Below are 16,352 nucleotides of genomic sequence, written 5' to 3' on the forward strand. Positions count from 1 at the left end.
TCAGAGCACACATAAATATAAACCAAAAACATAGGTAACCAAAGCTTTACACGGTGAATTTTCATACCAATTTAGCTACTACAAGCATTTCACTATTGTAGACATTCCATTACTGCATCAAAACAAAGTTTACATTCGTATAGCAATGGATAATCATGATGAATTTCATGGGAAACCAAGTTGGTAGTGTATATGCTACTGAATTCACATGTTGCCTCATAGAGCACAGCAAAAATACATTGTTGTGCTATACAACAAACATATAACTTCTCTACTCCAAGAAATACAAACTTGCAAATGAGAGGACGCTTTCATTGATTTTAGATTATCATTTGAGCATACCAACAGATACATCTCAACATATCTTGGATTGATGAAGAGTTCCGGGAGCTTAACATTATGAGCTCTAATTCATCATTTTCCTAGTTGCAAATCCTTTCGAATTTCCGCTAACTCGAGTCCGTGCATTCAACACCTACCCATAATACATATTCTCTGCCACTTACCCAGTTTGAGATGTAGAGATCCTTTACTTTCATTCTTCTTTCCTGTGATGGGAAGCTTGATGCAAATAGCTAACATACATCACTCTCAACATGATGAAGAATAGCCCTATGTTGTCTCTCACTCATATCCATATATTAGGACAAATGTGCATACTCTGTTCCCCATGTAGCAATAGAAGAAAACAAGACAAAAGGAAAACTCTTATTACCATCATCTGAAAACTGAGAACTCGCATTAGCCAATTGGCTTCAACAACCCTGCCATCATGCTCCATGATTGCGATAACTTTAGCTGCATGGCCTCTTTCTTCTAAAACTTGATTCTTCTTCTTCTTCCTCTTAGCATCAAATTTATTCTTTCTCTTCAGATTGCAAGATTCTTCTTCTTCTTCGTAGAACCCTTCTCCCTCTCTTTTCTTTATTTTTTTAAAAAACTCCTCATGTTTTTGCTTTTTTCTCTATTTTACCAAGCTGCCCCTTGCTTTCCCTTAGTTACTAGATGGCAAATATGCCCATTGCCATGTAAAATTTCAGTCGGGCACTCAAAATTGGAAGCAAGAACACATTCCCTGTATGAGGATATCTCTTCTTGCATGAGGCGTGTGTCTCAAAACTAAAATATTACAACCACATGTCGAACATGCATGGTACCACTTGGGAATTTCCCTCTATCAACCCGACTCTTGCTACAGCTAGGTGTTAGAAAGACAAAAAAATGATATTTGCATATGTTACATCACTTGACTCCACATAGCATCATGTCCCTAACCACTCATTTTCACCCAATATGATTAGTCACCCCCTGGTTTGGAACACAAAGTGTGAACAAACCTTTATTAAAAGCTTTGAAAACATCTGACAAATAAAAACTCATTTTCGTGAAAATTTGTCTCATAGAGCACTACATAGAATAGCTCATAACTTTCTAACTAGGTCTTAGATCACTAAGCTTCAAAAAGTAAAGTTGTAGCTCTCTTTCTAATCTAGAACTCTTTAGAACAACTCAGAGCCAAATTCTTTGAGTTGCTATCCAAAAATAGCTTGGCATAGCCTGTAGTCCTAAATTTTTGCATGCACTCTGCTTCAAACATCGACCTTCTAGAGACCATAACTTTCACATTCTTGCTCAAATCAATACCAAACTTAGCAGAGACCTTTAGTAGGTGTCAAAGCACACCTTAAATATACTGTCCATTATCTACAACCATTTGATTAACACCAGATTTCAAAAAATTGAATCTGCCCCAAATAATAAATTGAAAGCAACCTACTCTACGTATAGTATGTACATTACTTACATCCCCTTTATTTACAAGATTCTACAGATGTATTTCTTTAGATGATACCCATTGATTCTATTGTTGTGAACAACCCCATCTAAATCTTATAACAAGTAAGTGCCATTTTCAAACTTTTTCTTGATGAGGAAAGGTCCTTCCCATCTAACTCGAAACCTGGTTTGTAAAGTGGAGTCGAAGCTATTGTCATATCTCATAACCAGCATTCCCTCTACAAGATTCTTCTTCTTCAGCTATGTATTGAACCATTCCCTTCTCTTCACAATCTATTTTTCATAACAATCCACAGCTTGTTGCCTATCCAACTATAGGGTATGCAAGTTCAATTCTTTGTCAACTCCCAAGTCAATATTATCTAATTGATGCTTTCTTAAAAACTCCATCGTGGGGAACATGACATTCATAGGTAATAAAACATCTTAACCATATACTAACTGAAATGGGGTGAATCTTGTACTTGTGTTCTGCATTGTTCTATAAGCCCACAAATCTTGATATAGATAATTGTCCTAATCTTTAGGATGATCTTCGACCAGCTTAAAGAGAATCTTCTGTAACATTCCATTCAATGCTTCCACTAGTCCATTGCACTAAGGGTAATAAGGAGTAGCAAATCTGAGTTTCAAGTCTAAATTCCATGTTAATTCTCTCAATAGCTTATTTTTGAAGCTAGGACCTTGATCTGTTACTATTTCTAGTGGTATTCCAAATCTGCAACATATGTCCTACATGAGGAACTAAGTTATATCATCTTTCTTGCAATTCCTTGTAGCCTTAGCTTCAAGCCATTTGGTCATATAGTCAGCTGTAGTAAGGATGTAAGACTTTCCTATTTTTGTACAAGTCAAGGTCTAATAAAATCTAAACTCTACTTCTCAAATGGTCCATAGGCAATAATGGCTTTAGTAGATTGTGGAATTAGTACCCTTTTTGTATATAATTGGCAAGCATGATAACTTTTACACCAATGAGCAACATCAGTGCTCACACTAGGCCAAGTACTAGGCCAAGTAAGTCCTGCTAGCATAATTTTTATTTTGGTAAGCTCAAAACAAAAATAACCACCACATGCATCTTTATCCTTCATTTCCTCATGAATTTGCAGATGCAAAATTAGTTTCCATCTAATAACAGTTGCACTTTCAACATGTTCTTTATAAGTCAAAATATCAGCTAAGCTAGCTCTTATAGTATCCTCCTTCAAACATGTAAATTCAAATTCTTGTAGAGCCAGTAGTCACTCAGTAACTCTCAGAGCATTTTCAGCAGATCGCAAAACTTGTGGAAGCAACTGAGAATTAGTAAGTACTATAAATGGTTTTTGAATCAAGTATGATTTTTATCTTTTAACTGCATATACCAACCCCCATACCAACAATTCTTCTTCCATTCAAGCTTTTTCAGTCACTCCAATGGATCTGCTTATATAAAACACAGGCCTCATATAAGACATCCCCTTTCCCTTCTGCATTAAAATGGCTTCCACTGCATTTTTTCCAACACTGATGCTAATGAAGAAAGGTGTTGAGATATTGAGCTCCACTCATGATACGCCAGGGTGACTGTTGTGTATTTATGTCACCGACTTGTCAGTTGCAGACGCGGTTGGTACACCGCCCATGAATAATAGCTACATGATAGCTATCCTTATCTACTCTAGTTCGTGGCTCAGTTAGTATGCCACCTTAGTTAGTTGAGTTTGGTTTGAGACCCATATATAGGGTTCTTCTATTTCTTTGTACTAGAGTTCTTTTTGGCTTACACAACTAAGAAGAGGAAAACTATTTTCAGCCTCCACCTCTGTGTGTATTCCCCCATTGTGCAAGCAAGAAAGCTACAAGTGAGACTCCTTCCTTCTCTCCCACAATCTTGACATGGTATCAGAGCCTTGTTTGTGGTAAGGAGCTCAAGAAAGCAAGCCAAGCTTGTGGTGTTCTGGTAAGAGGAGCAGTGTTGCTTTCATTTTCTGTTTTGGGAGCAGATCTCTGCAGGTAGCACAGCCGGAAAGTGCAGGAGTGCATTGTCTCAGGTTGAGATGCCCTTCGCGGTGAAGCAAGAGGGCAGTATATGATTTTTTTGATTTGAGGCCATTTCGGGGCCTGTTTTGGAGGCGGAAGTTTTCTGCACGCACTCAGAAAAAGGCCCAGTTTTATGCTGTGCAGCCACTGTTCTACAGGTCGGTGAAAAGTTACTGTAGAAATTGCATCGTATGCTTGTGCGCAGAGACATTGGGAGTTACAGAATCATCCCTATTGCCTGTTGATGCAAAATCGTCACTAGGAAGTGACTGTGTGGTCAAATACCACTTTCGTCAGTTTTGCAGATTTGCCTTTGTGAGGCTGAAGCTGTGTTGTTTGCAATGACAGAATTTTTTGCAGTGTTCTGTAATGGCGTCTGATTCTCTCTCACAGATTGTCACTGAAAAGCTTGACAAGAACAACTTCCAAGCATGGAAGTTTAGAATGACGAATTTCCTTATGGGAAAAGGATATTAGGAATTTGTTGCAGGAAATGAAGAAGAACCAGTTCTTCCTGATGTTCCCAATCAACAGCAAATGCAGGCATTTAAAGCATGGCATGAGAGAGCCAGGAAAGTTATGTACTGGCTGTCTATTAGCATTTCAGACTCTATGATTGTGCATATTCAAGATGCAAGTACGCCAAAGGAGGCATGGGATACTTTGTCAAAAATGTATAGCACAAATACGCAAGCCAGGAAAATGCAGCTCAAGCAAGAGTTGCACAATGTGCAAAGAGAAAGTATGAGCATCAATGACTACCACATGAAGGTGAAGAAGATTGCAGATGCACTTGCTTCCATTGGGTCGCCAGTGGAAGATGATGATTTAGTCTCAGTGACCTTGAATGGTCTAAGAAAGGATTATGCACAGTTCCGAACATCCATTTCCATCCGTGAAAGATTTCCTGATTTTGAGGAGTTGATTGCTCTTCTAATTTCTGAGAAGCAGAGAAATGGTGGTGCATCTTCTTCAGGAGGAACTTCAAAAGAAGCTGTCTTCTACTCAAATGCTGGAAGAGGTAAAGGCAGAGGTAGAGGAGGCCGATATGGAGGCCGTGATAGAAATCAGAATATGCAGCAAACTCAAGAAAACCAGTCCTATGGAGGAGGACATGGTAACTCTAGAGGCAGGGGGAGCCAAAGAGGTCGTGGTGGATGGCAAAGAGGCCAAAATGCAAACAGTAATGTTGAATGCTACTACTGTGGTAAAATGGGTCATATGGCTAAAGACTGCTATAAAAAGCAGAATGACATCATGAATGGAAAACTGCAACAAGGGAATTATGCATCTTCTAGTAGACATGGTGATGACAGAAATGAGTATTTGTTTATGGTGCAGCACATGAACAATTCTGTGACAAGTGCAGAAGAAAGCAATGATGTATGGTATGTTGACTCAGGTGCATCAAACCACATAACAGGTCATGCAGAATGGATGGAGGATGCAAGGAAAATGAAAAAACCAGGATTTGTGGAGACTGGTGATGATACTGCACATCCTATTGTGCAGATTGGAAAAATTCCTTTGTCTATGCAAGATGGGAAAAAGAAATACATTTCCGATGTATTTCATGTCCCGAATATCACCAAGAATCTGGTTTCTGTTGGTCAAATGGTTGAGCAGGGCTTGCAGGTCAGATTTAATCCTCATGGATGCTTTGTTGAGGATATGAAAAATAAAGGTCGCTTGATAGCAAAAGGAAAGAAGAAGGGCAGAATGTTTACATTGGATGCAGACATGTCTGAATTGAGTGCAGCAATGTTTGCACATGGGACTGGTGTAGTTGCAGATATTGATATCTGGCATAAACGCATTGGTCATGTTAATGTACAACGACTTAAATCAATGCAGGCCCAAAATATTGTTGCAGGATTGCCCAAATTCAAGGTTGCAGAAATGCATAAGGTATGCGAAGCTTGTCAGTTTGGAAAACAGGGAAGGAAACCATTTCCTAGACATGTTCAAGAGAGTGAGAAGCCATTGGAATTAATCCAGTCTGATGTGTGGACTACTAAAGCTGTATCTCTTGGAGGCTGTCATTATTTTGTCACTTTTATTGATGACTATAGCAGAAAATTTTGGGTGTATTTTATGAAAAAGAAAAGTGAAGTTTTTGGGCATTTCAAAACTCTTAAAGCTATGGTTGAAAAAGGAACAGGCCTGCAGATAAAATGCCTAAGGTCAGATGGAGGGGGAGAGTACCTCTCAAATGAGTTTGCAAGGTTCCTGCAGGAGCATGGCATAAAGCAGCAATATTCATGCAGTCATATCCCACAACAAAATGGAATTGCAGAAAGGAAAAACAGGCATATTGGAGAGGTATCTCGTGCCATGCTCAATGAAAAAGACTTGCCAGATTTTTATTGGGCTGAAGCAGTTGCTACAGCAATCTACATAATGAACAGGACTCCCACTGCAGCAATACATGGAATGACTCCAGAGGAGAGGTATACTGGTAGGAAACCAAATATTTCTCTTTTGAAAATTTTTTGTTGCATTGCCTATGTACATGTGCCAGATGAGTTGAGATCCAAGTTGGATCCAAAAGCTGAGAAGTGCATCTTTATTGGTTACTCTCTGCAGCAAAAAGGGTATAGATGCTATAACCCTTCTACTCGTAAGTTTACAGTGAGCAGAGATGTTGTTTTTGATGAGATGAGTAGCTGGTATAAACCAGTAAATGTGATTGATGATGTAGATGCACAAAATGGTAATGCTGCACAGAATTCACAGCAGCAGTCACAAAATATTAGTGGACCTGGAGCGTCCTCTAGCAGTGGTTCACATTCTTCGCCATGGACAGGCAGATTGAGATCAGGAGAATCTTCTCAAAGCAATGCAGATAGTGGTATGTAGGTATCACGAAAAGGAAAAGAGAAGGTTGATCAGCCCATGTTTGATATGAATGCAGGTCACTCTTATGTGGATGGTGAATCCAGTGGCTCAGAACAGAGCATTGATGATGAGTTGGGTATTCCTTCTATTGTTACACCTGGAGTAAGGAAGACCAGGGATGTTTTGAGAGCACCTGGGAGTGAACCTACTTTGCGCAGGTCTACGAGAGCTAGGTATCCTATGGATAGGCTGAAATATGATGGATTTACAGCCATTCACTATGCATATATGGTTAAAGTGATACAAGAACCAGAACCTACTTCTTTTGAGGAAGCCATGGGAAAAGAAAAATGGGAGAAAGCCATGGATGAAGAAATGAATGCCTTGGAAGCAAATGCTAAATGGGAATTGGTACCTTTGCCTAAAGGTAAAAATGCAATTGGCTGTAAGTGGGTTTATAAGGTGAAACACAATGCAGATGGTTCTGTGAACAGATACAAGGCAAGATTAGTAGTCAAGGGGTATGCACAAACATATGGCATTGACTATGAAGAAACATTCAGTCCGGTTGCAGGGATGGCAACTGTAAGAGCAGTCATTGCTATGGCTGCATCAAAGGGATGGTCTTTACATCAGATGGATGTAAAGAATGCCTTCTTGCATGGTGATTTGCAAGAAGAGGTCTATATGGAGCAGCCACCAGGTTATGTGCATGCTGTTCATCCTGAGTTTGTTTGCAGGTTGAAGAAAGCCTTGTATGGCTTGAAGCAAGCACCTAGAGCATGGTCTGACAAGATAGGACAGTATCTTGTTACTATTGGCTTTCAAATTTCCAAGGCAAATTTCTCACTTTATGTGAGAAAAACAGAGAAAGGTATTATGCTACTTGTCATTTATGTTGATGATTTGATTATGACAGGTGACAGTGATGAAGATATCCTTCATGTGAAAATGCTATTGAAGCAGAAGTTTGAGATGAAGGATTTGGGAGAGCTGCGTTATTTCTTGGGCATTGAGGTGATTAGATCACCAAGTGGGATACAGCTCTTGCAAAGGCAGTATGGATTGGACATGCTGTCCAAATATGGGATGACAGGCTGTAAGCCTATTTCAGTTCCTTTGGAGCAGAATGTGAAGCTGAGCACAGATGCAGGTGAGCTTCTAGAATACCCTACTATGTACAGACGCATAGTAGGAAGTTTGATTTATATGACTATTACTAGGCCAGATTTGAGCTATGCTATTGGATTGGTAAGTCAGTTTATGCAGGCTCCAAGGAAACCACATTTGGATGCGGCTAGACGCATACTCAGGTATGTGAAGTCCACATTGCGGTATGTACTATTTTATGAGACTGGGGTTCAGATACAGTTGCATGGATACACTGATGCTGATTGGGTTGGTAGTATTTCTGATAGACGATCTACTAGTGGATATGTGTTCTCTTTTGGGAGTGCTGCAGTCACTTGGAGCAGCAAGAAACAGCCTACAGTTGCCTTGTCGAGCACAGAGGCTGAGTACAGGGGTGCAGCAATGGCTGCATGTGAGGTAGCTTGGTTGCATAAGCTACTTTATGATATGCATCAGTCTACAGATGGGCCAGTTGTCATTTATTGTGACAACATGAGTAGTATACACTTGGCAAATAACCCAGTCTATTATGCTAGAACAAAGCACATTGAGGTGCATTATCACTATGTGCGAGAGAGGGTTTTACTAGGTTTTATTGATCTAGTTTATGTCAGCACAGAGGATCAGGTAGCTGACATATTCACGAAGGCATTGGGCGCAGAGAAGTTGCGCAAGTTCAGAGACCTGCTTGGTGTGCAGGAATTGGGATTGAGCTCGAGGGGGAGTGTTGAGATATCGAGCTCCACTCGTTCTTCTACTATTCTAATCTAGAAATATCTAGAGTATCCATTGCATACACTGTAAAATACATGACCAACCATTTGATCTAAGATCTCATCCTGAAACGAAAGAAGATAGTAGTCCCTCTTAGTCGTTGAATTACGAGGCTTGAAATCAACACATACTCTCCACTTTCCATTCTTCTTTGGCCTGATTAAAACATGAGACACCCACTCTGCATCATCAATAGGATAGAAAAATCCTGCATCAAGCAACTTCTCAATTTCAGCTTTAAGTACCTTTTCCTAAATTGTACCAAGTCTCCTAAGTTTTTAAACCACTCGTTTATAACCTTCTTTCAATTTGATATGGTGCACAATGTTGTTACTACCCCTCAGTTGGTGATATTTTGTAGCAAACAGTTTCACGTATTTCTGAAAAATGGTTGAATATTTATTTGTTTCATCACTAGTCAAGTCATTTCCCAGCATATTCATAAGCTTGGGTAGTCCAACATTCATTTCAGGTTGTTGGTCACATGTTTCCTGCATGAGTTTTGTACTTCTTGCAGCAATATTTATAACTTTTTCCTCTCTTTTTGGACCCTGGATTGACAAACAGAAGAGGTCAACATCCCTGGAGAGTAGGCTAGCTTCCCATTCTCTATCTTCCTCATCAAGGTTGGAATTTTTTGAATCACTACTTTCATCACCTCCAACATCAGTTTCATATCCATTTTGAATGACGGACCCTGTTTTCATGTCAAAGATCACCCTCTTATGAGCTGGCTTCTCTAGATAGAGTTCCAATTGACCTCTATACCAGTCTTTTCTAGACCTCATATCAATCAACCACGATCATCCCAAAATGAGAGGATATGCCCCAAGTTTTGCAAGCATAACATGAAAATCCAAACATGCTCTTTGGCCTCCAATGTTCATCTTCAAGTTCTCGATGACTCCCTAATATTTTACTTTTGATCTATTTGCCATTTTAACCTTAAACAATGACTTCTATGTCATTTTAAGATGCATTTGTAGCATTGCTTCTTCAGCGATTACACAAACTTGTGCACCACCATCAACATAAACTTGATCAATTTTCCTTCCGTGTATCCATGCATCCATGACAGATATAATGTCTATCACATTTGATAAGTATACCACTCTAACATTCCCAGTTCGGGTCTTTCCTTTCTTCTTGATGCTAACCAACCCATGCCATTTCCTTCGCATATATGAGTTCATCTATAGTAGGCTGACCGTATGTAACATTAGCCTTCTCACCTTTTGAATCCTCAAGCAAGTTGTAAGGAACTTGATTGACTCCCAAAGAAAAGTCCCCCACTTGAATCTTCATTTGTTGTTTAGCTTTCTTGCTAGTTTTTGGATTGTTTGCAATCTGTTGTCCCTTTTTAATCCTTGCTACCCTTTGAGTTTCAATTTTAGTATCCTTCTATTTGAATCTCTTGTTAGCTAAAATATCAACATTTTCCCCATCATCAGACATGCTAGTTTTGATCAGATTAATACATGATGTGCCTTCATCAGGTCTTCTTTTCAACAATTGCCTAGCTGGTTCAAGTGGCCTTTATTCCTATTGAGGTCTAGCATCTTGCCTAGCATTCTATTGTGGCATGGGATACATCTCCCCTCCTATTCTTATTGGATAAGGGCAATCACGAGCAATATGACTTTTCCTTTGCTTTTATTTGGCTATTTTGACTGCATCTTCATATGTATCAGGGTCTTTGATCAAAATATTTTCTCTAATTTTAGGCCTAAGCAATGAAACAAACTTGTCCTTTTTCAAGAACTTCATTAGATGTTGCTCCATACTTTGTGCAATTTCTATCCATTTTTCTTCAAATCTTGCCCCACCATGCCACGACATGACGCGATGCGCCCCCTCCCCAACATAACATGACAACCCCCCTTCCCCCCCCCATGACATCCCCCCCACCCCCCATGACACGACACGACGCGACGCGCCCCCCCCATGACATCCCCCCCCCCCACCCCCCATGACACGACACGACGCGACGTGACGCGCCTCCCCCCATGACATCCCCCCCGCCCCATGACATGACACGACGCCCCCTCAACACACACCACCCCATGTCGCGACGCGCCGCCCCCGCCCCCCCCTTGGAAGATGATGAATCACTACAACGCCACCTCCTGCACTTGGAATGCTTGGATGAGATATGGCGGATGGCCCTACAATGCATGGAAACCACTCAAGCACGACGCAAGGCCTATCATGATAGTTTCATCAAGCACAAGGAGTTCAAAGAAGGTGAGCTTATCCTAGCCTATGATTCGAGATTTGACAAGTTTCCTGGCAAGCTTCAACAATAGCGGATGGGCCCATACAAGGTACTTGCTGTCAATCCTAATGACTCTGTTCAGGTGCAAACCGTTGATGCCTCTGATGATCCTTTCCTGATCAATGGCTATCGTCTAAAGAAGTACTTCCCTCCTTGGGAATCTTGACAATCACAGTCGACCTACCCTCTCCCTTTTGGGAATCGTACTGTCATTCTCTTCATGTTTCTGATAGCCCTTATGATTCTTCTCATGAGGCAGTCTCGTTCTGTTAGCCCCTCACAGATACCTCTCAACAACCTGACCTTATTCTCTTCTCGTCTGATCCAACAACAGTGGCGAGGTTGGTCCTGACATATGGTATTTCTACCATTCTCTTTCTTAATGAAAAAGAAAGAAGGGAAAAAAAATAAGAAAAAGAAAAAGAAAAAGAACAAAGAAAATTGTTATGGGAGAAAAGGAAGAAATTCCCTGTCATAACAAGCCTCGTTCCAAGAAAATGTGAAAACACCCTTGGGCGGGAAGCTGACTGTGGAAAAGTTGGTAACGCCCCGCAATTCAGGATAGCTGACTCACTAGCAAAACCTTTCTAGCAAGTAATTTGAAGCCACCTCCCTTGACTCGCTATCTCTGCAATATCAGTTTGTCTATCCTTCTTAACTGACGACCTTTCTTACAAATCATTAATGTATGAGACTTGTTGGCTGTCTCCCTAGGTACACCTCTTCTTCAAGATTTTGATGACAATAACCGACATGATCTTCATCACCAACCCCTTGAGTGATGTGAGCTTTCATCCTAATAGGATGGGGACGTGAGTATGGGCTGCCCTCTATATCTATTAGTGAGTGTGACACAGAGGGTGGGGTGAGTGACCAATTTTTCCCTTCAAATCAAATGAGAGGTGAGATGTGTGAACGGAGTGTTGCACACATGGAATGGGCCTCTCAATGCACAATGCACGATCTGTTCCTGTGCACTGCACCATAAGGCTCCCTAGCTTTCCTTCTTGCACTGTATGCCGGCACATGGCAGGATGCACTAATGCACCATCAAATGCGCACAAGGTATACAACCTCTGCATAAGTGACAATGAGGATTACATCAATGGGTTTAAGGAACGGGTTTCCCTCTTGGATCTTTCAACAGAGAGTGAGACAGAGGGTTGACTGAATGTGACGAACTTTTCTTTAATCAATTATTGAGAGGTGTGGATTGAGGGACGTTACGACAATTGGAATCAGGTACGTTTCTGTTTTCCTATGCACCCACGGGATGGGTCTCTGCTATCAGCATAGGACACGTCACTTTGTTCTGTACACGGTACTGCAAGGCTCCCTGCCCTTTCTGCTTGCATCTATGCCAAACGGGGTTGGATGCACTAATGTACCATCAATTGTGCACCCTCGCATACTCCCTCTGCACCATCCCCTTGTCGATTCCTAAACCAGATGTGAGATCTGGGTTTCCATCAATATTACCTCAAGTGATGTAAGTTATGGGGCGAGTGACCATTCTCTCATTCCATTTGAGTGCCAGTGAGCTGAATGACTATTCTTCGTCTACGACACCTCCCCTGATGGACTTCATCAACCAGCTACCTACCTGGATGTTGCTGCATGGTCCTTGCCATGCTGGTTGAATGTTGGAGTGAGACGTGGTACCTCTCATGCAGTCGACTCCAACCCTTCTGTAGCAGCGGTTCCTTCGACCATACGCGAAACGGGCCAAGTGTTCCTAACTCTACTTTTTTGTTTGCAAGTGTATGTGATGTTTTAAGTATGGGGATGCCAGTGTCCAGACAATTGACAAGTCTGTAGCCGTGTCGATAAATCTACTCTATCCGTTAAGGTTTTAAGTGTGGGGACACATCCCTACGCGTCTAATGTGCATACCCCTTGCATATGCCTCAAGTTGATCATGCACATATGACATGACCTCTTTCTGCCCTCATAAGGTCCCTTTCCCACCCCTCCCTAACTTTCCCCCACCCTTTGGGTTGTTCCTTTCCTATTTCCCTTTATCCCTTGTTTTGATGTTTTGCATGTGAACCCATCCTACGTTCACCGGAATCCAAATCCAACCTTACAGCCCTGTTTCTCCCTTTGAACTGCCCATTTTTCCATTTTAGCAACCCCTGTTTCGATAGATGGTTCTTGAGTTATTAATTTTTGATGCAATTCCCATAAATTGGACGGTTTTCCATGTGAACGCGCCTTTATTGCTTCAGAAATGTGATTCAACGTGCCCCCCTGGAAGCCCCCTTACCCTTTATATTTTTTATTTTTACTCTGTGTCCTTCTGATACGCGGTTGGTCTGCTATTAATTTTTGCAAGTTTTGAGGCCCTTTTCATACCTATTTTTCATATTTTTCCATGTGAACATGCCCTATTTTCACCAAAATTCCAGTTTAACTTAATCGCCGTGTCTTGCCAGCCTTTCTCCCACTTTTTCCTTTTTCCTCCCCCCTCTTCCGACTGCTGGATTTCTAGTTATTAATTTTTCCATGTGTTTTCGGGTGTCTTTTTTGTGTTTTTTGCATGTGAACCCCTCCTCCCTCTGTCAACCGTGAGTTTTGACGTGACAGCCTTGTGTGTTCCCTTCCTCTGGACATTTTTCCTTTTTACTGTCCTCTATTCTGGTGCACGGATCATTCCATATTAATTTATGAATCCCTTTTCGGGCACGATTTTTTGGTTTTTTCCATGTGAACGCGTCCTTTTTTGGTCGAAACCGTGTATCGATGTGATAGGTTTTTCAGGTAACTTGTTTGGCCCATTTTTCCTTCTTTCCACCTTGCGTTCCGACGAGTGGATTTTTTTTTCCATATTCATCCTCGAATGTATTTTTAGAGCCATTTTTCATGTTTTTTCCATGTGAACACCCTGCTTTTGCCCTGGAACTCGTGTCACATTTTTTTATCATCTTCCCCTCATCTCCTGACACATTTTTTCTTTTTACGGTTTTTCGATCCAGTGAACGGTTTAGAACTTATTAATTTTTCGTCCTTTTTGCTGTGTAGCCGTGTCTCTCGTGTCACGTGTGAACGCACCTGTTTTTGGTTTTAAGTGCCTCAGGATGCCGTCGTGGCCTTTGTGCCTCGCATGTCACCGTCCCCACCCCGTTTGATCCCACCGATGATATTTTTTTTACTCCCGCAATACGCATGTGCACGGGACGGAGGTGCGCTCACTTTTTAATGACAAAACACAAACAACACAAAAATTAACAAAAACAAAACTAACATTAAAAACAAACAACAAAAAAAACAATAATAATTAAATAGATAAATAAAATACAAACCACAAAAAGAAAAACCACACCCAACACAAGAAACCAACAAAACATCAAATCACAAAAAAAAAACACAAAAAAACAAAAAAACAAACAAATAATAACACAAAAATTTAAAAAAAAAATCATAACTCCACCAATTTTTTTTAAAAAAATAAAAAATATAAAAAATATAAAATAATATAAACAAAGAAAACACAAGAGAAAGAAATCCTTACATGTTCGTTGTCCCGCGGCCTCTCTCCTTCCCCATGCGACGTCTCCCTTTTCCTCCTCGCGCTCTGAACCTCCTCCCTCCAGCCTCGTCGCGCCGCTTGCCCCACCCGGCTAGGGTGCTAAGATCGCTGTCACCACCGCCGGCCTGCCCTGCCTCGGCATCATCACGACCCTCAACGTCTCCCGCATCTCCACCACCGTCGGCCGCGTCTGCTCTGACTCCAAGGAAGTCTGCTCCCTCCTTGGCCCCCACAGCCCCATCCGCACTGCCCTCTACGACCTCTCCCGCGTCGTTGTCGAGATCTTAGCCACCTTTGCCGCCACACACCTTCTCTCCTCCTCCTTCCTTCAGCCGCCTCCGCCGCTGCACACCTTCTCTCTTCCTCCTTCCCTCAGCCGCCTCCACTGCTCGCTATCTCCACCCCTCCTCCTCCTCTTGGTTAGGTTCCTTACTTAACCTAACTTAATTAACTTTATTAACTAACATAACATAACTAACTCACTTAATCACCCTACCTAACCTAAGTAACTTAATTCACCTAATTAACCTAATTAACTTAATTCACCTAATTTACTTAACTCAACTAAGTTACTTAGCCTAACCTAACGCACTTAGATCTCCTAATTAACTAACCTCTACTAACCCCAGTTTCCCCCGTTTTAGCCCCCTTTCCTGCCCCTTCTCCACTCTACCCCCACTCTCCATACGCAGCGCGCAGCGCGGGTGTTCGGGTGTGCCTGTGCGTACGGGCGTGGCCAATGGGTGTTCATGCGCGAGGACGCGCGTTTGATCTTCTCCGTGCGGTGGTGCGTGTCATCCCTGAGTATACATAACTCTTCACACGCAGCCCGGGTATTTTTTTTATTTTCTATAAACCCGAGAAAAATACTTTAAAGATATCTAAAAACAATTAAAAATACCTAAAAACAATTAAAAATATTAAAAAATCATTTAAAAATAATTAAAAAAACAAAAAATTTATTGAAATTTTCCTTTCTAAATTGGGTAATTTTTTAGTTGATGTTGCTGATTATAATGTAGAGAATTAATTGCAAAAAATACTAACATTTAAAATCCTTTTAAAAATCACTAAAAATTGAGAAAAAAATCATTACAATCCCTAAAAATTAGAATTAAATTCAAAAAAATCACAAAAAATTCCATCAATGCATTTGACTGCTTTTGGAATATTTTAAAATAAAAATTATACCCAAAAAAAGAGAGAAAGAAAACATAAAATACAAAATAAAAACACACCTAAATTAAAATTAAAAAAATACTAATAACAATCTCACCCACACATTAATGAATATTGCCTAAACCAAATGTGATCCCACTAACATTGCCTTGATATTTCTTTTGTCTTTTAAAAAAAAAACCAAGGTGTTTTATTTTTTCTTGTTAGTGGTTTTTACTTTTTTGTTGAATTCCTTGCATTTGGAACTCCTCAGTGCACCCTCAGTCTCTTGCATACACACCCCTACCAAGTATCTATTTTTCGTACTTTATTTATTTTTTGTCATCCCTTAACTACAATTAATTGTTAAAATAAACTTTATTCACCTACTTTTTTATGCACACTCACGCTAAACACACATTTTTCTAATAAATTAAAATCAACCCACCGTTCACTTTACACGTGCTACGTGCGCTTCAGAAGCACTTTAATTTTAAATAAAAATGAATCAGTCCTCATTAAAAAAAAAATCCACGCGCTGAAAAAGAACGCGTCAGACACATTAAATTTTTATTCAATGAATATGCATTTAGAGACTTGAGTCTGGGGATCACAGTTTGGATTTTGTTAAAAAGCACCGTTTCACATTAATTAATTGTAATAACAATTTAAAAATGAACCGTCGTTTTTTTATTAAGGTTTACAACCTAATAAAATTTCAACCATTGTTAATAATTTCTTAAAATAAACCCTTCACTAAAATCATTCCCCTCACTGCACTTTTCTCCCTTTTCAATAAATACGCTTTGTGAGATGGGAACGTAT

The sequence above is a fragment of the Lygodium microphyllum genome, chromosome 16 (genome assembly GCF_053477565.2).
Source record: "Lygodium microphyllum isolate KBCC chromosome 16, Lygodium_microphyllum_v1.1.10, whole genome shotgun sequence".
Lineage (NCBI taxonomy): Eukaryota > Viridiplantae > Streptophyta > Polypodiopsida > Schizaeales > Lygodiaceae > Lygodium > Lygodium microphyllum.